The sequence below is a fragment of the Schistocerca gregaria genome, chromosome 2 (genome assembly GCF_023897955.1).
Source record: "Schistocerca gregaria isolate iqSchGreg1 chromosome 2, iqSchGreg1.2, whole genome shotgun sequence".
Lineage (NCBI taxonomy): Eukaryota > Metazoa > Arthropoda > Insecta > Orthoptera > Acrididae > Schistocerca > Schistocerca gregaria.
In genome coordinates, this window is record NC_064921.1 from 547,645,685 (window position 1) to 547,668,510 (window position 22,826).

At 42.9% G+C, this 22,826-nt stretch overlaps 1 protein-coding gene and 1 non-coding gene across 2 annotated transcripts in view; one reads left to right on the plus strand and one right to left on the minus strand.

Annotated features, from left to right (window-relative positions):
- LOC126331935 (protein gustavus) overlaps positions 1-22,826 on the minus strand; it is a 317,640-nt gene that overhangs the window by 281,024 nt on the left and 13,790 nt on the right. The window lies entirely within an intron of this gene.
- Trnas-cga (transfer RNA serine (anticodon CGA)) lies at positions 16,316-16,390 on the plus strand. The gene has a single exon. It is a non-coding gene; the product is annotated as a tRNA-Ser (tRNA).

Consider the following 22,826-nt stretch of genomic DNA (forward strand, 5'->3'; position numbering starts at 1 on the left):
CAAAAAAAGCAGAGAATCCGCGTTATCGCAGTAGGTGCAGATATGGCAGCCTGGAGTGATGCATCCCAATGCACAAGCGGCATCCCGGATAGAAGGAGGCGCTCTCTTCCACCGGTTTTTCCATCCTCCCTGACGGCTGCTGCCTTTTTTTTGCGTCCGTCTTTGCCAGTAAAAAGCTCCTTACCCCACACGTGAATCGGCGGAGGTATTTCCTTTGTGGAGCTCGCCTCCCACTGTGGATCCCGAGAGCAGGGGGAAAAACGCCAGACGAGCTAACTGGAACCACTTTCAGCCATCAGGCAGCGTGACTGAGGGAAGGCGGAGGGAGAGAGAGAGAGAGAGAGAGAGAGAGAGAGAGAGAGAGATGGAGAGGATGGATGGGAAGGGAGAGAAGAGCGAAGAGGCCTCAGTGGCAGGTCGGCTGTGATGCTGGAGGACCGCCGACAAAAAAGGAGCTAGTCAGCTCGGAGAGGGGTCGCTGGCTCGAGGACACGCGAGCCGTGTGCAAGAAGCGCACATACGACGCGGAAACGAAGGCCTGCGTCGTGTACGCGGGCAAGGCCGCCACATGTGATGCCTGTGCTTCCGGAGCGCGCTACATTCTGTGGAAACGCGTACGAAAAAGACTTTCGCTGGGCAGGCTCCCGTCAGCTGCAGTAAATGGCATGAGGCTATTCTCTGTGGATTGCATCATTTGACGGGTCCGTTCTCTGATGGCAAATCCGTGCCTCATTTCCAGACGGGTAACTGTGATTATTGACTGTTCACAGAAAACTGAAGCGAATTCAGTAGTAATCGTGTTTCCAAAACACAGAAAATAAAGCACGACGCAAAGCCATAGAAGCAAGCAAACGTAGCTCTCTGGGGCCAACTGTTAGTAATAAACTGATTGGAAACTCATACTGTCGACTAACACAAAGCAATTGCTGTTTCTACTTTCAATAAGAATCCAATTGGTTCAAATGTCTCTGAGCACTATGGGACTTAACATATGAGGCCATTAGCCCACTAGACTTAGAACTACTTAAACCTAACTAACCTAAAGACAGCACACACATCCATGCCCGAGGCAGGATTCGAACCTGCGACAGTAGCAGCAGCGCGCTTCCGGACTAAAGCGCCTAGAACCGCTCGGCCACAATGAGTAAAAATTCGCCTGTGTTTTCAAACAGCCAGTGCTTCACGACGTCGATTTCCGAAAAAATGTAATTAAACTTACCTTGCCAAATTGCATGAATTGTCCCTGTTTTTAGAAAATGAAACTAACAACGACCAATCTTAATATCTCACTTGAGCGATAATGTCTGCGCAGTTTAACTCCAAACCAGATATGATTTTAGCTGTAGTAAACCAGTAATAGAATAAAATGAAATCACGGGACTCGAGACAATTATAAAAATGGAGTGAAATTTCTTTGCAAGCAACTATGTAGCTGACGTAAGAAACTTGTAACTGACTTTATGTCCTGGATTTCTTACGTGTATTATAGCATGCTGATAGCAGCATTAATAAAGAGCGCCCGAAGTTGGGTTGGGTTGTTTTGGGGAAGATACCATATTGGGAGGTCATCGGTCTCATCGGTTTAGGGATGGACGGGGAAGGAGGTCGGCCGTGCCCTTTCAAAGGAACCATCTCGGCATTTGCCTGGAGCGATTTAGGGGAGTCACGGAAAACCTAAATCAGGATGGCTGGACGCGGAATTGAACCGTCGTCCTCCCAAATGCGAGTCCAGTGTGCTAACCACTGCGCCACCTCGCTCGGTCGCGTCCAGACACTTGCGAACGCGGACACTTGCGACCCCAGACATTTGTGGCTTTATCTGCTCTGAAGGGTTGAGTACCCTTGTTTAGTCCTCTTTCCCCACTACCTGGCATCCGGAATTCCTCTGGACGGTGTCCAGACACCTGCGGTTTTCCCTGCTCCGAAGGAATCACGCCACGCTGGTCGAAACACAAATCATTATGCTCAATTTGCTTCAGAGGTTCCTTATGTGATCATCAGTACGGAAGTTATTACAACGACCTGCTTATTATAGTGGTTACTTGCAACGTAAAGTGTAGGAATCTACAAAATATTTTCTCATGTAAGTATAATTACGCCAAAAATAGGAGCATTGTAAGGGAAGGATTCATTCGAAGAACAGAGAAGGTTAAACTTCTCTGTGAACTTCCTGATGACGCAGCTCTGGAAGTGAAGAAACAAGTGGAGAGGTCGAAGAGGAGGGCTCGAGAAGAAACTACGCAGTTATCCGAGATATACGTGGACGAAATGGGGAACTTTCATAATAATGATTATGACTTTGTTACATTGATGCCTAACTCAGATTCTGTGAAGATCGTCAACAGAGTCAGACGCTAGGGAACCAATAACAACTCTTATAAAATTAATCATCATGAACATCTTAAAATGGGAGATGGCAGCAGTTTTCTTCTAGACAACGTTAGATTGGAGGAGGGGATAATCAGTTTTAGAGGATGAAAGGAAATGAAAGCTTAAATATGTCTTTCCATGGATTTAAGAGCTACTGCAGACGTTTGCACAAATCTATACCATTTAGGCAAAATTACGAGGCCCGAGTGACGAAAAAAATATTCTGGTTGCTGTATTTCTACATAACAATAAGAATGACACATATGTTCCCCTGTTTGATACGATTAAACAAGCAGTTCCTCAGTGGGGTCGTAAAGAGGTGAACGTCGATTCCGAGGCAGCTATAGTATTAGCACTTCGTCGAGTTTTCTCCTCAAGTGAAATAAATGGATCTTATTCCCATATGAAGAAAAGTTTATGAAGAAGACTCAACGATCTAGGTCTAACTGAGGATTGACCCCAGAACAAAGATTCAAGACTTCACGTCAGCATGTGTGCATTGCTGGCTTCTGTAAGACCAGAGGTCTTACGTAACGGATCGGCTCAGATTTGTGCACAAGCTGCCAGTAACGAAAGCCTCCCTGAATTTTTCGACTACTTTGTGGACAACTGATGAAAGAATAAGGATAACCCTACAGCAGTGTGCAACTACTACGGAAAAAGGCACGGAACGACTGCTGTTGAAGGATGCCACAACAACTCTCACCCTACAATCACGTATATGGTGGAGTGCTAGAAGTAGGAGGAGGAGCCACAAACTGCATGTACATGAAGCTGGAGATGAATCTTGAAGGAAAGAAGAGGGAGAAATACTTGAAGCTGCAAGAGAGGATACAGAGAAACGTAAAAAAAAAAATGAAGAGACTGGCAACTTTAGGTCCTACTTGAAAGCCATTACCCTCCTACAGAAGCGGGACGTAAATATGTTAAAAAGTAATACTGAAAAGCGGTGAGCACCACTGACTCCTTGCAGTTTATTTAGTTAAAATTACTATGTACGAGTAACATTGAAGTAGCTTTATTGGCGCTACTATTAAATTACTGTTGTGAAGCTCTTGCATAAAAACTATGAAGCCTATTTAGGCTGACTTTAAACACACCCAAATGGTAAACGATCACTAGTCATTTTGACAGTCTAAAGCCTGCGCAACGTGTAATGGGAATCAGCCTTCATTTGTTGTAAAAATTATTGTGTTTCAAGCATTACAACACTATCCCTAAACAGCTTAATCATGACACTAGCTAGTCGCAGCTCGGTTCACTAGCGTTTAGCATAGAAGCAGTGGGACTTGGCTTAACGAAGCCAACATTAAACATCACTCAAATGAGGCTTCTGTCACCAGAAATTACGTTGTCCCGTGACACATTCTTAATGAAATTTTGCCCTCGAAGGATATCCCATTTTTGGGGGTAAATTAACACGGAAAATGCCATTCTTTCCCATGTCGATGGGCTATTTGTACCGCAGTCAATAAATGTGGAAAGAAACTACAGTGCAGAGGTTTGGAGGATGGGGCTACATTAATGCGGCATTCTTCAAAAGAAGCACCACGCAAAATCTCTTAGGTATAACAAGATAATGGAAACTCCCAACATAAACGATCTTAGCGTTATAACTACCAACAGTCCACATCACTTTCACATAAAGAGTTGTTTATTCATATCAGTTTACTAATAATGGGCACACCGTCAAGTTTAATTGTAATATATTTCAGAAAAACACTTGAAATCACAAAACCCACATATGAGGCTGCAAAATTAAACTTAAATGGAAAAAAAATGGAATGACATTTAAACGTAAAAACATCATAAAGAAGTGTATAAAAAATAATGTCCGTAGAAAACAGTGATCAATCAACTCTATAATGTATTAATTCTAAACTTTTTAATAATGAGGCTACAACAGTGAAATCTAATCAAGATAATCGTGAATTCATTATGTTTAAACTAGAAATTTTTAAAAGTTTTGAAACATACTAATTAGAATTTATTAGTGCAACTATGACTCCCTTGAGGCCAAATGAAAAATACGTGATTACTTCTCTAATTAACACTACTGCACAACGATCAACATTGCAACCTATACTCCAAAAACAGCATTGATTAGTAGCTAGTTCTATTTTCAGTAAGAATGCGAATACAGTTAAACTGGCGAAACTAACATGGTAATGATAACTTCTCTATTGGGTTCGAATGAACGATTTTGGTCTTACCTGTTGCACTGTTATAAGCACAATATAGTGAAATTTCTCGTCACATGCGTTAATTTGTATCTGCTGTGCTCGCTGTACCACTAATACGTCAAATCAGTGTGTATATAATGAAAAGTTACTATATAAGTGTGTTACCTTTTCTAATGACCTTACGCTATCCAAATTACAAGTTTTTAACTCTACTAAGAATACCTAGAGACCTGAGACGATATCTGAATCTTTATAGTTACCCTAAAACTATCCTCATCATTCATAGATCAATTTTCCAGCCGGCCTGAGTGACCGAGCGGTTCTAGGCGCTACAGTCTGGAACCGCGCGACCGCTACGGTCGCAGGTTCGAATCCTGTCTCGGGCATGGATGTGTGTGATGTCCCTATGTTAGTTAGGTTTAAGTAGTTCTAAGTTCTAGGGGACTGATGACCACTGCATAGTGCTCAGAGCCATTTGAAAAATTTGATCAATTTTCCATTGTAATGCGATATAAGACACAGAGTTCAGCTTTTTGTGAAGGATATCCCTGTAAGGATCAGCTTAGTCTGAAAAGAGTCTATATGAAACATTATCTTTTGAACCGGTTGTTTATTTTGTTATTATGCAAAGATTTCTAACCGCTGGTCAAAATTGCCAATAGGTCATAGAATATAATTGAAACATCTACATTAATGATCGTTATTTCAGCCTTGTAGGGACTGGTTCGGTCAAACGACTCATGTATAGATCTACATCTACATTTATCCTCTGCAAACCACCCAACGGTGTGTGGCGGAGGGCACTTTAAGTGCCACTGTCATTCCCTTCCTTTTCTGTTCCAGTCGCGTATGGCTCGCGGGAAGAACGACTGTCTGAAAGCCTCCGTGCGCGCTCTACTCTCTCTAATTTTACATTCGTGACCTCCTCGGGAGCAAGCAACACCGCGATGCAGAGCGCCTCTCTTGCAGTCTGCCACTTGAGTTTACTAAACATATCCGTGATGCTATCACGGTTACCAAATAACCCTGTGACGAAACGCGCCGCTCTTCTTTGGATCTTCTCTATCTCCTCCGTCAACCCGATCTGGTACGGATGCCACACTGATGAGCAATACTCAAGTATAGGTCGAAGAGTGTTTTGTAAGCCACCTCCTTTGTTGATGGACTACATTTTCTAAGGACTCTCCCAATAAATCTCAACCTGGTACCCGCCTTAGTTTTATATGATCATTCCACTTCAAATCGTTCCGCACGCATACTCCCAGATATTTTACAGAAGCAACTGCTACCAGTGTTCGTTCCGCTATCATATAATCATACAATAAAGGATCCTTCTTTCTATGTATTCGCAATACATTACATTTGTCTATGTTAAGGGTCAGTTGCCACTCCCTGCACCAAGTGCCTATCCGCTGCAGATCTTCCTGCATTTCGCTACAATTTTCTAATGCTGCAAAAGCCGCATGGAATTTCCGACATTATCTACTAGGTCATTTACATATATTGCGAAAAGCAATGGTCCCATAACACTGCCCTGTGGTACGTCAGATGTTACTTTAACGTCTGTAGACGTCTCTCCATTGATAACAACATGCTGTGTTCTGTTTGCTAAAAACTCTTCAATCCAGCCACACAGCTGGTCTGATATTCCGTAAGCTCATACTTTGTTTATCAGGCGACAGTGCGGAACTGTATTGAATGCCTTCCGGAAGTCAAGAAAAATAGCATCTACCTGGGAGCCTGTATCCAATATTTTCTGGGTCTCATGAACAAATAAAGCGAGTTGGGTCTCACACGATCGCTGTTTCCGGAATCCATGTTGGTTCCTACAGAGTAGATTCTGGGCTTCCAAAAACGACATGATACTCGAGCAAAAAACATGTTCTAAAATTCTACAACAGATCGACGTCAGAGATATAGGTCTATAGTTTTGCGCATCTGCTCGACGACCCCTCTTGAAGACTGGGACTACCTGTGCTCTTTTCCAATCATTTGGAACCTCCCGTTCCTCTACAGACTTGCGGCACACGGCTGTTAGAAGGCGGGCAAGTCATACAATATTTTTGAGGCAGAGGTATGGATGTGTCCACCTGAATCAAAAGGTTTTCTTTCTTTGTGCACGTTGGCACTCCCTCTTTGCGGATTGTGAATATTGTGCCTTTCGAGAATCTGCTGAGTGTAGGCGATTGTGATTAGTGCGCTGGAAAGGTTTCCTTTCTTCCCGCATGTTGGTGGCCACTCCTTACCGACTGTGAATAGTGAGCTTTTCGACAATCTGCTGAGTGAAGGCGATTGTGAAAAGTGCGTCTATGGCAGCAACGCGATCGTGCGTCAGGACTTCATGACATGATACAACTGAAATGTTATATTTTTCTGCAATCTCTAGGACAGTCAGTCTTCGATTGGTATGCACAATTTCGTTGACGTTCCTGACATGGGCATGGTCGGTAGACTTCGAAGATCGTCCTGAACGAGGGTCATCTTTAGCTTCCGTCCGGCCATTTTTAAGCTGTTTGAACCATTCTCAACACCGAGTACGGCTTAATCACTCATCACTGTAGGCTTCCTGCATCATCTGGTGTGTCTCTGTTAAGATTTTTTTGAAGGTCACGCAAAATTTAATGCAGGAGCGCTGCTCCTCTAACTCTGCCAACTCGAAATTCGCAAACTGTGCGAAATTGTTCTACTCAAAACAGCACTGGACAATAACTAACAGACAACTATGAAACTTGTGGCAGTTAAATGTTAAACACAGGCGTGTGCAGGGATGCCAACCGCATTTCGCTCCAACACACCACTGGCGCGAAATTACGAATGTTCCGTAATTTTCTGACAGAACAAGAAACTAATAAATAAATAAAACACTCACCCACACATATTTTAATGTCATTTTACTAATTATGGTTAGAGAGACTTGTGTTACTTATGTGTGAATGGATTTGCAACTTTACAGGGCAAAAAATCGAGGAAGGATATCAGCCGAACACTTATTCACAAAATTGTCCTGTAAGTTACCTGAAATGAGTTTGAGGACACCGCGAAATTGTAGAAACGTCGAACAAAGGCATGAATCCTGCTCCTGAATATCCTATGACAATCGTTGCGCCTACTCAGTCAACCTGAACATCTGAGGTCTGAATTGCTACAACACTAATCAACTAGGCATGCGAGTGACACTGAGAACTGCAAAAATGGTAATAGCTGCCCTCAAGCCGAGCGTTTGTTTCAACATCACAGAGATTTAGTGTTTTGGAGGTGGTATGCCCTTGCCTCCACGGAAAAATGTAAACTCACTTAAAGCGAAAATCCGGATGAAGGTTCAACCTGGTATTTTTCGCACACACTGAGCTTTACCAGATGGCAAAGAAGTGATAACTGTCGTAGAACAGAACACAGACAGATTCTGGAACCACAGAATAATATGATAATCAGGTACCGGCCCAGCCATTAAGACATAGCTAAAATTCAGTTACTCTCTCAGTGACAAATTTATACATGGGAACTATTGATAGTTGCAATTTTTTCAGATCCACTTCCATCAGACATCTGAGATATAACTTACCGAAGAAAAAATGCAATTATTTACTTATTCGCACAATTGAAAACTTATTATAAGTGCGATGAAGCGTACTAAACGCTAGATTACTGAAACCCTCGGAAAATTTACGATTGCATTTGGTGTCCCTTCCCGTTTCCCACCAATCTGGACACATGAGCGAGACGTGCCCTTCGTAACAAACATTGTTGTTAACAACGGGTGAATTATTTATTGCCCGACTATAGCAATACGTTGACACTGTATTACGAATGTCCGGTAATGGTGTACTGTTTTCTAATAGTCAGAATATTTGTTTCATCGCTTAGAATTTATCTTAGTCTGACATTTTACACGAAATATCAAGCAGTCACAGTTAGAAGAGTGTTAGTTTGTATGACACTGGCCCTCTTCACTGTTAACCCTGTCTTTTGCTACAATTAGCACAATATGGATGGTGCTGAGTTTGATTTTGGCAGTAACATTTTGGGTGATTTGCTTGTAGAAGATGATAAAGACAACAGAGAGTTTAGTGCAGACAACAACAATCTCATGAGAGAAAAGTATGCTCGTTTTATTCTTCGAGCACCGCTCATGATCGGTATGTGCAGAGCACCGAGCTACGCCTTGCTTAGATTGTAACAAGATGTCTAAGACAGAAGATTCTACTCATTTTGAGTGTAAAAACTATTGGAGTTACAGTAATTTGTAACTAGTGCATAACATAAATTACGACTTCTTTTCTAGTAACAGTTTGAGCAGTAAAGTTGTCATTGTACTGTATAAAAAAGGACAATTTGTATTTATTTTACATGTAACGTATGACTGGAGATCTAATAATTGTGATTAACTATAGCATAAACTACAGATTATGACAACATCCTAATAAAACTTGGAGTAGTCAAATTTACGATGCTTTAAAAGCAATGTAACACTTTCCACCCTTTAGTCCTCAAGATACCAATATCAAAATAGCGATAAATGGGTCGATTAGTTTCTTTTAGTGTACTAACAGAAATGATCTATACATATCGCTAACGATTCTTGATGTTGACAGGTGAGCAAGTCAGCCAGAGCGATGAAAGGAGGACAGGGCAGCAAAAGGAAAGCTTACAACAGTCCGATAAATGAAGTAGCTGCGAATAGTATAAGAGAAGTAAATGGTGTTTATGGATATCCTGTAAGTTGAGTTTGTTCTTCTCTTTCATCACACAGGCGGGCGTCCCTAATAGCAGCCTACGATAACAATACTGTTTAGAAAAAGAAAACGCTGTATATTGGTTCAATTATTTTAGTATTAACGTGGAAGCCTGGTTATCAAGGTCATGCGCTGAAACGTGTCGCCCAAGTAACTAAGATATTTTAACGTGAGTAGTAGGAAAATATCGATAAATAAATTTACTAGTTTTAATAACTGATCAGAATACAAAACGTAATTTCGCCTGTAATTTAGTGTACAAGGTGTTTATAATGTAGTTACACAAAAGTAACCTTTTAAATGTAAAAACAGTAAATACCTTGCAGAAGTGTTTGATGCAGCACTGACTGAAGTGTTATGTTCAGGTCTTATTCCCACCTAAGACTGTTTGTTCCCGACGTTCCCGCCAGGCGGCACGCGCGAATGAGTTATTCAAACAGTCATCAAGGAGACGTATAACGATACAGAGTGTGCGCAGTGCTTACCAGTACTAAAGGTAAGGGGCGATTCACGACAAAATGCCGCAAGCTGCCACCTCTAAGACAAACTGCTACTAACCGATAGAATCAATTCAACGACAATGGCTGCGTATCACATAGGACGCCAGCTCGGGTCGGGTAGCCATCTCTGACGCAGCAACTGAGCAAGTTCGGCTGTATTACATTCGTACTTACGGTTAAGTCAACGAGACGTGCCAGCTTAGAATCGAATATGCCTAGTGTTACAATGTGGAAGGTCTCATTCCAACCCTACAAATTAGGACTGTTGCAAGCTTCAAGAGAAAGCGACAAACAGTTTTGTGTAGAAATGTGTAGCAAAATGCAGAGTCACGATGATTTCTTAATAAAACTTGTGTTAAGTGACGAAGCCACCTTCCATACCTGTGGTACAATGAATAGGCGTAATGTTCGGATACGGGATGAGCAGAAACCACACAAACTGTAGCGACCACGCATCAAGACTTGTTTCATGGGGTTTGGCAGGAAAGTGACTACAGGTGGTACATCTGTAGTATTACAGAAGGTGTCCACATTTAACATTTGTAAATAAAATTTGAAGATATACTGCATTCAGTGCAGTATCAAACATTTCTGTAAGTCATTTACCTTTTTCATAATTAAATGTTAGTTTTATATAACTAATTTATGAACTCCTGTATTCCTTACTTGCGAGCGGTAGCGGATTTTCATATAGAGACCAAATTTCTGAATCTTCAGTAATGTAGCTACAAGAATTGCAGTGTCATATACTATGTACCAGACATTGCGGAAGCTCACACGACGCAGGTTAAACAACAGAACTGTACATTCCTCAGACAGCAGGAGAACTTGCGGCCCAATCTTGACGTGGTCAGGCGGTGAACCACTGGCAACGCCGCGTCACAACCGCGGTCTGTGCCCGCAAGGGGCCTGCAGGGATCAGTGACAAGGCGACCACAAGGAGAGTCGGGCCGGGCGCACCAGCTGTTCTGCCGACCGCCGCGGTGGCCACACGTGGCAACACCGCCGAGCCCGGGGAAGGGACCCTCACCAGCACCCTCGCCTCGGCGCTTCTCCCCCCAACCGACACCAAACAAAGGGCCAGACACCAGACTGTTTAAACAAAGATACTGCACTCCGCTCGATGCGCGCGCCAGCCTTACGCGGGAATATGAAAGTACTGCTACCCAGCGGTGTTTAATTTCTTTCCCCCAGCGCTCAACCCGAGTCCTTAAGTGAAAAGCAGGGTCGCAGGCGCCTGATGAAAAGCCGAAACTCTGCACTTGGAAGGCACGATTGGGGAACGGAGGAAAACTAAACTACTTGCCAGTGTGGGTATGTTTAATACAAAAGAGCCGTTCATTCCGTTAACCTAGAATACGTATAACACATCACGGTCAACTCCGTCAATAGAAAGCCAGGACCGACTCCACTATTACAACAAACACACACAAAAGATGAAATGGCCTCGGACTACACTCGGTCTTCGATAATACGAGTTATCACTGAATGGTCAATCTACAATACATCCTTACTCCCATAAAATTATAAATACGAAGGTAACTTTGTCTGTTTCGCTTCCACGACCAAAACGCTGAACAAATTTTGATGAAATTTGATGTCGCGACAGCTAGCACGCTGAGGAACATTGGTTACTTTAGAAAGTTGTTATGCTCTTTAACTTTTGAAATTTATTACATTTATAATAATTCTTTTCGTGTTTGATATGGTCTATATGTTTCAACACAATGCAGTGCTTATATACTCCTCTACGTGTTTAATCCGTACTTCCATACTAATATCAGTCACAAACCCAATGCATTTTAGCCGCTGAGCCAAACGTCCATTATAGCTTCCGGCGTAGGCTACCATGTGTCAACTCTTGGCAGCCTTGGGGTTTGCGTGTTCGATTCCCAACCCGGTCGATTTTTTTTCCTTTCGTGCCTGAATGTGTGAATTGTGAGTACTGAAGAAACTGACACCCCCCCCCCCCCCCCCAACCGCAACCGACAGCTTCTTAAAACTTAAGAACCATGTGAACAGCCGTTGTTATGCATTACAAAGTCGCCGAAGTGGCATCAAGCGCTCGAAATTCCCGAATGGGAACACCCACGTAGTGTACGCCATTCATCGTAAGAACGATCCTGATGTAAACAAACTTGCGCGGCGATTGGTCAGAGGTCGTAGCACACGTCCACAGATGTTGTTACGCTATTGAAAGTAGACCCTAATTCTTTACTATATATGTTGTATTATACTACCGCTAATGTAACTTTAAGTCGTCCTAAAGCTTTAACAGACAGTAACTCGCTGATCGGTATGCGAAATGCTTCCGCCATCTATTTCTTATTTCCAATCTCCGTGTACAATCTATTTCTCTGAACAATGCTGTGCACGACGTTATGGCTAGTTCTGATCGGTACATATCGGCTTGGATTTAAATACTCTCTCGATTTCTCCTTTGAACATGAAATGTCGAAACGCTTAAGTTTTCACCTTCTTTTTAATAAATTTGAGAAACATGGTATAGTCTCATTATAAAAATATCACAAAATCTCTACAGTTCTGGTAGCGTAATGAATGTAGCAACTGACTTGTGTACCGAAGGTTGTGGGTTCGATTCAATTCCATTTTTTAAAATGTTTACGAATTGACACCCAGTTTTGTACGCTTGAGAGTAAATGGAGTGTGCGCAGAAAACTCAGCCTTTGTGTGTCGCAATTCCATTCCTCAGTTTGCACTTGGTGCTCTTCCTGTACCGGAGCGTTCAGTCACATACGTCATCATGAAGAAACATCCAGAGGCTGCAAAGAACCTCTTCCGTTGTGAGTACAGAAGAAAATATTGCGCTGTATCCCCCCCCCCCCCCCCAAAAAAAAAAGCTTCTCATCACTCAACAACGACGCGGGCATTGTGATGCCTTTCACTCGTTCGTGTCTTCCATGAGTACTTACGATGAACATGGATGAAACTGCTTTGTGTTCTTTTGTGAAACAAGGAAGAGGAACAAAGTTAAAAAGCGGTGAAAAACTGATAGTTCTCGCTATTTTTGAGAAGATATCGGAAAAACATCCGTCACCACCGGTAAATGAAATTGCTGCAATGACACCAGAGTTTACCGGTCTTACTGTGAAAAGTGTAATGCGTGCGAGTAAAGTCAAACACAACACGGGTTACCTTGGCTGAGCAGTGCGGGTGAGCTACGCTGCCTCATAAAACAGAAGGTTATTACTGTAGACACAGCTGAAGCTCCTCGAGAAATATAGTTCCATGAGGTAATAGCAAACGCGGAAGAATACGTGGCGTAATATTTACATTACGATTGTTCCTACGATGAACAGACTATATAGTTCCTGTATCCGTCAATATGACCCTAGTCTAATTTTTTTAACATTTATGACAACAGAATGATGACTGTCACGTTGAACAGCTGTGATGTATGTTCTTCCGTTCGTTAATTAAAACAGTGCAAACATATCCCGCGTAAATTACTTGGGATCATTATGACCACAGTGGCACTCAATGAAACAAAAAAAAAATCCTGGTAATAGCAGGGGTAAGGATTTGTTTGTAGCTGTCAGTGAAAGAGAAAGAAAGGAAATAAATACGTCTACGACAAAATGACTAACTTGCGTCAATATAACAATGACGCATTGCTTGCAAAGCAGTTATTTGCCCCCACTCGCACGAGTAAGTGGAAAGTTATCAAACGAGGTGGTACAGAGGTTAAGGAAGACACTGGGATCGCTTTCGGGAGGACGGAAGTTCAAATCAGCAGCCGACCATTTAGGAATGGGTTTTCGTGGCTTCCCTAGAAAAGGCGCAACCGATATCCCTCTCCATTCTTACTCTCTTCGAGCTTGTGCTCCGTCTTTACTGACCCAGTCATCAGTGTGACATCAGATCCCGATCTTCCTGTTTTTCTAATATCTGACAATGTCAGGAGAAAATTCTTCATTGTAAATAACACAACTGACAAAGCTACGGGATAGGGTTTTGTTACATCCAGCCTGCAAGCCGAGGCGTAGCAAATTTAGAAATACAATGATAAATATGAAGGTTAGCCGATACCGATGAAAACGTTTTGTTACACATCTACTTACACAATATTGTCTGCTTACACATCTCTTCGTGTTTACATTCCTGGCCACGCGTTTAACTTATGCAAGATACACAAACATTCTTGGAAAGAATTGAGAGCAGCGATAATTTGCAAACAGCAGACTATCGTATCGTAGAGACAGAGATACAGTTTATGGTACTGTTTCCATGGAAGTAAAATTAGGGGAGATGGCGCTACAAACTTATGATGTTTTGAGGCCGTGCCGCCATGTTGGATGCCCCAAGACATCAGCAGATTATTGCTTACCATTCCTCCTTGGTCTTAATTTCTGTCGTGTTCATGCAACAGCTGTTTAAAATAGAAACTGTTACAGTTCTTTGATGAATAACTCAGAATCACAGAGCCGGTTTCAGTCGTTTTTCTGATCTTAAATACGTATTTGATCCAGCAATACGAAGCATTTTATGTCGCTATGTAAATTATTTTTATCATGCGTTTCGAATAACTAAAAAGAGAAGTGTGTGATAGGAGACGGCTTGTTTTTAAACCACGTAATACGGAATGACAAAACTAATGTTTGATAAGTTTTTGGTTTTCAATCTTTCCGACTCGCAGCGTTCACCCAGAGACCTGTCCTAGTTGGAGTGATAGGAAACCCAAAGCCAGGCGACAAAAATAATTCCACGACAGCACGAGCAAAATTTTGAACGACTCCGCTTATGAATGTCCTCTACGCTTCGCAGAATGATAAGTACATCCGTACAAAACGCCAGTTGGCATTTCTGATCCAAACACTTCCACGAACACTTCCAAGTAACGTGTCGGACGTCGGTTTCAAGTTTTTGGCGTCATAGCAGCTCCCCTTATTATCATGGCAGCTCCCCTTATTATAAATCCATGATTGCTTTACATGTTGTGTTATGCATATACGGGTTTCAATATATTACAAAAAATGGTGCTGCTGCACGCAGAAACACAAGCTATCCTGTTCATGAGTGGTTACTCTGATCATATTGGTCGAACTGCACTGGATGGATGTAACAACAAGTACTGCTCCATTTATACTGCTCAGAGGTGTTAAAGAAATTGTAAACGCGTGCGGATAAATATTTGTCAGCCTCAAGAGAATTTTAATGCATCAAAAATGGAGCCCGATATTACCCTAACGCTGAACAGAACGATGTCAATGTGCTCTGTCTTTAACGGATCATTTCCGTGCCGCGACGGTCGGAGAGTGCTGATTGTTTTTGTGAGTGACAGCATCAGTCTGCGACTATTCTCCAGTTTGGAAATAAAGGCCGGGTTTTTCCTAATCCGTCTAACACCTGCTTGCCTAGCCAGAGTGGATCTGCCAAAGCGAGGGTATTTCCCACAAAATGGCCGGCGTTTCCTGGCACCGTTTGGGGAACAAAGTTCTGAGAATGTCCGCAGGCAGCAGCACTTTACAGGTGTACCTGAGCGTTAGCACGGAATGGCCAATCGCTTTCCGCTCCGTAGGCTTACTGGCTGAAACGTCGGCGCGTGAAAAGAATGTCGTGGAGCTGTGGACAACTCGCTAAATCGAGGAATCAGTCCGTGGCGGTGGTAGGTTGCAGAAGACGAATTGAGCACTCTGGGGTGGAGGTGGTGTGGCGGCGTTTTTTTTTTTTTTTTTTTTGGGTTCGTAGCCAGGGAGCAATAAGGTTGTTTCTCTAGATGTGGAAAGTTCGAGCGCGTTTTCTAGGTGGAGATGGATGTTGGCGAACGTGCATTGACTTAATTAAGAGGCGGAATAACAGAGCGAGGAGCTACGGGCTGGATGGAACGTCTGATGGACGAAGCGCTCTTGGCAGGGCTATCAGAAGAGGAACTCTGCTTTACTTCAGTAGAGATTTGAAGTGTGGAGTTTTCGTATATGCCTTGTCCGCCCCCGGTAGCTGAGTGGTCAGCGCGACAGACTGTCAATCCATAGGGCACGGGTTCGATTCCCGGCTGGGTCGGAGATTTTCTCCGCTCAGGGACTGGGTGTTGTGTTGTCCTAATCATCATCATTTCATCCTCATCTACGCGCAAGTCGCCGAAGTGGCGTCAAATCAAAAGACTTGCACCAGGCGAACGGTCTACCCGACGGGAGGCCCTCGTCACACACGACGACGACGTGTATGCCTTCACCCTCTTTGAAGGTGCTGTTTAACAGAGGAGATGGTAGGAACCGGTAGATGACGGTGCAGAGACTGCGATATTTTTTGACCAATCCAGTCGTCGGATGTGGGAGTCTTTTGGGAGTAATTAAATTGCTGCAGGGTGTAGTAGAAATGGCTAATTTAATGTTTCCAGAATGAGATTTTCACTGTGCATCGGAGTGTGCGCTGATATGAAACTTTGTGGCAGATTAAAACTGTGCGCCGGACCGAGACTCTACCAACTAAGCTACCCAAGCACGACTCACGACCCGTGGAGACGATGTACTGGCACAGAATTGAAACTGTGAGGACGGGTCGTGAATCGTGCTTGGGTAGCTCAGTTGGTAGAGCACTTGCCCGCGAAAGGCAAAGGTCCCGAGTTCGAGTCTCGGTCCGGCATACAGTTTTAATCTGCCACAAAGTTTTAATTTGACGTGTTATCTCGCAGGTCCAAGCGAGGCTGACGGCCCTAATTCCGCTTTAAAGCGTAGATTTAGCTGGGCCTAAAAATTATACACGTCCGCCAACTAACGTACGGGAGGGAGTCTACAGGGCAATACGTCGCGTGATGCGTCATGCGCGTAGTACGACCCTAAGAGTTCGTGGACTCCGACCACAGCTGTGACAGGACTTCCCCAGACGTTGCGGAAACTCCGAGGTGACGGGCGAGGAGGAACGTTTCACATTTTATACGAGTGATGTGCGTTTTAGGATACATAAAGTTTCGCCAGAGCTGTATAGGTGAAAGTGAATCTACATTTAGTCTCTTTCAAGAAAATATAGGTCAATGAATTCTACCAGTGTGATAGCATAATCACGTCGAAGTCAAAAATAAAAGACCACACTCCATACGCAACAGTTGGCAACAATCCAGAAACAAAATATGGTGACAACATCACGATGATATTGTTGAGCAAGCAGTTTGGAGTTACGTAAACATCAACTGTACTACATGTTAGACACTCGCAGAGGGGGAATACAATACGTTGTTCGTATACCCGATAGGTAAACGTGAAAAACGATCCAGATATAACGCCTTTTGTTGATATGAGGTTTAAGAACGGTTTAATAAATACAGCCACCTCAAATATCTGATGCGAAAGATGTTACCGTTGGCAGCTGGAACGACACTAGCGCTGCAAGCGGTGAAGTCACATGCATTGCAAGGATAACGTTTGTGTAAATAATTTTCTACTTAATTAATGGAATAGTTGTTATGCTTTTACGCTCCATGCGATAGTAAGATACCAAGGGGCATGAATTATCCTAAAATACATGTAGAAACAGCCGAATCACAGTGATCCAATGACATAAGCAACAACTCATTCACGAGGAAATGCTTTCAAATACATCTACATTTGCATCTTATACCGCTGAAAGAGCGAGAGTATAAACACAATTCACACATGAGAAGCTAATATATCTGTTGTTATTATTTAAGGCGGTCTCCTTGACACTTAAAAAATTGGTCTGGAGTCCAATGATTCGCCCTTTCTTACACTTCGCTCTACTTTCTAAGACACGAATATTTCTGAAAATGTGATTACTTTTGACTCAAAAGAGAATGTGTTGAAGGTTCCTTCCGTTTATGGTTCACATTTAGCGACAGTTGTGGAATTGACTTTTGCTGTGTTGGCGAACAGTTTTATAGCTTTCGACAATTTATTATCACGTCTGTGTGGTTTTCCCTTAAGCTAGAGTTGTGGTGGCCTATTTGATACGTTAAATAATGTAGTTATTACTTTTCATATACGTTTCCTATGTTCCACGTTGCACAATTTGGCTGAAACTGCAGCGAACAAAACTATTTTGTTGGACAGATATACGGCGTCTTTCTGGGAAGGTCAGGTCTTCCCGCGTTTACCGGCAATTTTTTGTTATTACTGGAAAAAGAGATTATTCAATAAGTCTCTGCCCGTTGTAAGACACTCGTGAACACACTATCCTGCAATGCACCGCTTCGTACCTCTCAGGGACTTCAAGAACCTAAATAATGACAAATATGGTGTAATATTTTAGCTGTCGATTGCTATAGCGCTACTGACACTCGCTATGGCAGAAACTATGTTACATATCAAAATAAATGTTAGTATTCGCACTCATCTGCTATTGTATTCCGAACTGTCGCTTGCTGGCCGCTCCGTGCGCTGCTACCGCCGAGGGTAATAAAATCGAGACGGAGTATCGCGACTGTTACGTTAGATCGTGTAATGAGGATACTAAAGGTAGCTACAGTAATTATATTTCAGACAAGTGAAGAGACACGTTAACGAAACAGTAAATCAATAAACACACCCGTTTGTCGCAAAATATGTTCAGAAAACAGCGCACAGCGTATGGTGTAACACAAGAATATGCACATAATAACAGATGCTGCCGCACTTGTCACTATGTATAGGAGTAATATAGCCCATGTTGAAATAAATGCAGCAGGTGTTCCACGTTGAGGAGGTATAATACATCATATCATTCCTCATGCGTAATGGCAACCAAGTCTTCATATGTTGGAAGAGCAGGTGTAAATGAAGGCGGGATGCCAAGCAGTGTGTGTGTGTGTGTGTGTGTGTGTGTGTGTGTGTGTGAACGAGCAGAGTTAAATTAATTTTAACGACGCTGCGAGTTTCCTCGCTGCTTCCACAGCCACTGAAAGTGTCACTAATGCAAAACACACTTGCATACTATATTACGCCGTACAGCAGGTGGGAGTGGACTATGTTTTGGTAAGTCAAACAACAACAAAAATTAGTTATAATAATTAAAGTTGAATGGCAGTAAAAGCTGATACTGTAGCAACCTTTCTGACTTTATTAACACGAAATTTAACGAAATGTAGTGTCGTGTTTCGATAATAAAAAAACCGGTTGCGTCTACGTGTCATACAACGGGGTAAGAGCGTATTACTGAGCGCTGCGTATCTTTCAAGTGGGATCGCCAGTCTTCAGCTACAACCACAACACGTCTGCTGTTGACTCTCTGTAGTTACACGCTACTGAAAGTTCCATGGTGCCTAAATCCTAGTTCTGGCTAAATAAGTTACCTACATAATGATTTTGCTATAATGAACGGCCCGAAAAACATATGAGCGAGAGCAAATGTCACGCAGACGATATGTTGTTGGTGACATTTTCGTTCCGACTGTACCAATGAGTCGTTTGAAGACTATGAATATCAACGACAGCGGGAGGTCCATAGTTAACGCTAAGAGCTGCAGACATAATTATTACAGGATTTCAGGAACACGGAATCTTTCAACGTTAAGAGTGTCATATTATGAAAAGCAGCACTTCTCTGCTACCTCGCTCTGCCATAACAAAAAAATAAATAATAATAATAATAACACCAGGATATGAGACCAGAATCATTCAGATTCACTTTCATACAGGGAAAGGCCCTGGAAAGTTATCGGAGGAAAAAAGTACGAAGTAGGTAAAATTCTGCCTCGTTCCACTTTTTCATTAAGGATTTAAAAATCATGTCTTACGTTGTCCTTTTGATGAATGCGCAGATGCAAGGACGGACGTGACCTGCAGTCTCTTTAGGTTTTTTTATGATGCATCTGAAAAATAAACGTTGCAAAGCACACAACAAAAAGAAATAGAAGGAGGTATACTTTTGTTATATAAACACGATAATTTACTCTTGTTATATAAACACGCCGTTCCCATATATGAACCACATACTGGCAGTATTCAGTGTGTGTTTAACGCTGTAACGTGTAGTTCTATATGACGCATAACTAAATACTTTAGTATGTTGACGATTCCCAAGGATTGTGTGTCTTTTAATTCTTTGTTTCTTCCACGGATTCTGACGATGGTTTTATCTCATCATACGTGGATTGTCATGTGCTGTCCGGGCTCGTCTTTCGACTGTGTTTCGAAAAAGTATTAGTGATCTTGCATAGTTCGGGTTGGATGCCCATCTGTCGTTATATCCAAGGTTTTACAGAGGAGCAACACGTTTTTACGCGCACTTGTACCTGGCAGTTCGTGGTAGATGAAGTATTAGTTTTATATGACCTGAAGATACGCCGCTCCAGATTCTGCCCATTGGATTCCGAGCCGACGACCAAGCAACTTAGCTTCTACTTCATAGGGGGCTAGCCATTACAGACTTCGTTACTTCAGTTACTTCAATGATAGTTTATCCACTACTAGTAGCTGTTAGCGTGAATACCTGTAAGACTTCGCACCTACGTGCTCATCCCAGCTAAAGTTCACTAAGCCTAATGTAATCCTAATTCCGACTATAGTAAAGGCGGGATACAAAAGTGCTGAATTTATGGACTGAAGTGGCAGGTTTGTTGGAAACCACAAGTAGGCAAAACCTTCATCGGAAATTTTGGTCATAAACGATAGCCTCAAAAAATATTTTGCTCATGTGAGAAGAATGGGCTTCCTTACGCTCATAGTTACTATAATGGATCTTTGTTGGGTTCTGGAAAGTTTGCATTAACTGTCTACAAATTATTATAACTGCTTATTGGCGTTTTTATTCCAGTATGGTGGCAATTCTGTCATACGAAGTGGCTTGCAAATGTGGTGTACGGTATAATTTCGATTTTTCATTGATTTACGTATTCAGAATATTTTACGCTAAACTTCATGCAAGTCTATCACACTTGCGCTGAATGACAAATCACTGAAGGTTAATTGATGTATGTCTGCTCAACTTCAAATAAAGACAGCAAAACATAGTGTTCGAAATCTTTCTTTTCAGTGCCACCGCAAATCATCTTGCGTGACAGAACATTTTTCCCGTCGTCTCATGTATTCGTAAAACTTGTTTGATTAATTCATTAACTGAGGACAGCGTGTACAGTATTTGCTACGTTCTTTTCCGGACAGGTGTAGCTCATTGACATGCTTTCGTAGCCGTTTTAATAGAAAAAGCCGCAGTGCAACTCTCGTCTCCAAGAGGTCTCGTGCTATCCACCCTACCCTAGAAGGTTAAAATAGAACTTTCTTCATAGAACAGATTCTAACTTATCCCAACCTAATCCCCTTGACACGCGAAAATCTGCCGAAGGAGATCGGACGCACTGCAACTACGCTGTCAGCCGACGTATTGAGCGACCTCTGGCAACGGGGTCTGACGGCCGTTGTCGGTGCCACTATGAACACAGTCGTAATGCGCGTATACACCAGGCCAACCACGGCCAACTAATGACAACCAGGCTGTGCGGTCTGAGGCGCCGTTTTCACGGCTTGCGCGGCCCCTACCTCGGACATGGGCGTGTGTGATGTTCTTAGCATAAGTTAGTTTAAGTATTGTGTAAATCTAGGGACGGATGACCTCAGCAGTTTGGTACCGTAGGAGTTCACACACACAATCACGACCAACCGCTTCATTGGCCAAGATTCGCTTGGTTTGTATGGCCAGCAAATCGGAACCAACGAAACGGATGGCCTTGGTTTGCGGTTCGGACTGCCAGCGGTAACATCAAAGCGTTGGCGATGAGTTAGCATTGTGATTCCTCTCCTAGTGTGGACGCCGCGTCAAATGCTCGTTGGTTCACACCGATTTACTGTGTCTGTTAAACGGGACTGTATATATGGAGTTTAAAAACACTGGAATGTGGAGTGGAATACGGAGTCAGCATTAAAGCTAGTAGTTTTATCGTGAAAGGGAATGTTTATAGGACACTACGATTTGCGATTACAAAAACAAACTGAAAAGATTAGAGAGTTGGAGGGAAATAAGTGAGCTGTTAGAAAGTGATGTGCACGAAAATCGTGTCTGTGTTGCAATACGTTACTTTCATTCGGAAAAAAATCAGATAGCTCATATTCCAATTGAGCTTTAAGGTCCGACATTAATTTTGTCCCTTCATACTGTTGCAGAGGTCGTCCAGCATTGTCATTTCTTCTTCTTTTTCTGATCAGCAGCTTCTTGCAGTAAAATAAATACTGAACATGCGACAACATCTAAATCCAATACTTCCCTTATAATACCGGCCGTGAAATTGTTTTATAGGAATAACAAAAAGGGAGCAAACTCGACTCGTTATGAGAGCCAATTACGATTTCAAAAAATTGGTTCAAATGGCTCTGAGCACTATGCGACTTAACTTCTGAGATCATCAGTCGCCTAGAACTTAGACCGAATTTAACCTAATTAACCTAAGGACATCACACATCCATGCCCGAAGCAGGCTTCGAACCGGCGACCGTAGCGGTCGCTCGGTTCCAGACTGTAGCGCCTAGAACCGCAAGGCCACTCCGGCCGGCAAACTACGATTTCACAAGGACGAATCCCTTGGCCCAACCGATTCGTTTTTCGAGGATGAGAAGCCTAATGTCAATGCCGGAACCACTGCCCGTCGTTCGTTGGCCTAGTGAGTACGCGCCTCACATTACGCTCTTTAGCAAGTGACCAGTAATCGACGCAGTGGCTGTTTTTGTACTTTGGCGACAGTAGTCACGAAGAAAGTGAGGTATCCTCGCAAAATGAGATCTACGAGGACACGTTCTCGAATTCCGATGTGCTTCTGTCACGGAAACCGTGTCAAAAATGCTGTATTACCCTTCCTTATGGTTCAAATGCCTCTGAGCACTATGGGATTCAACATCTTAGGTCATAAGTCCCCTAGAACTTAGAACAACTTAAACCCTAACTAACCTAAGGACATCACACACACCCATGCCCGAGGCAGGATTGGAACCTGCGACCGTAGCAGCCCCGCGGTTCCGGACTGCAGCGCCAGAACCGCACGGCCACCGCAGCCGGCTTACCCTTCCCGGTGTCTCTTAAACCTTCAGCTTGTGTTAACATCTATTTGCTCTGCGCATAGTTGGTTGGTTGGTTGTTTGGGGTAAGAGACCAAACAGCGAGGT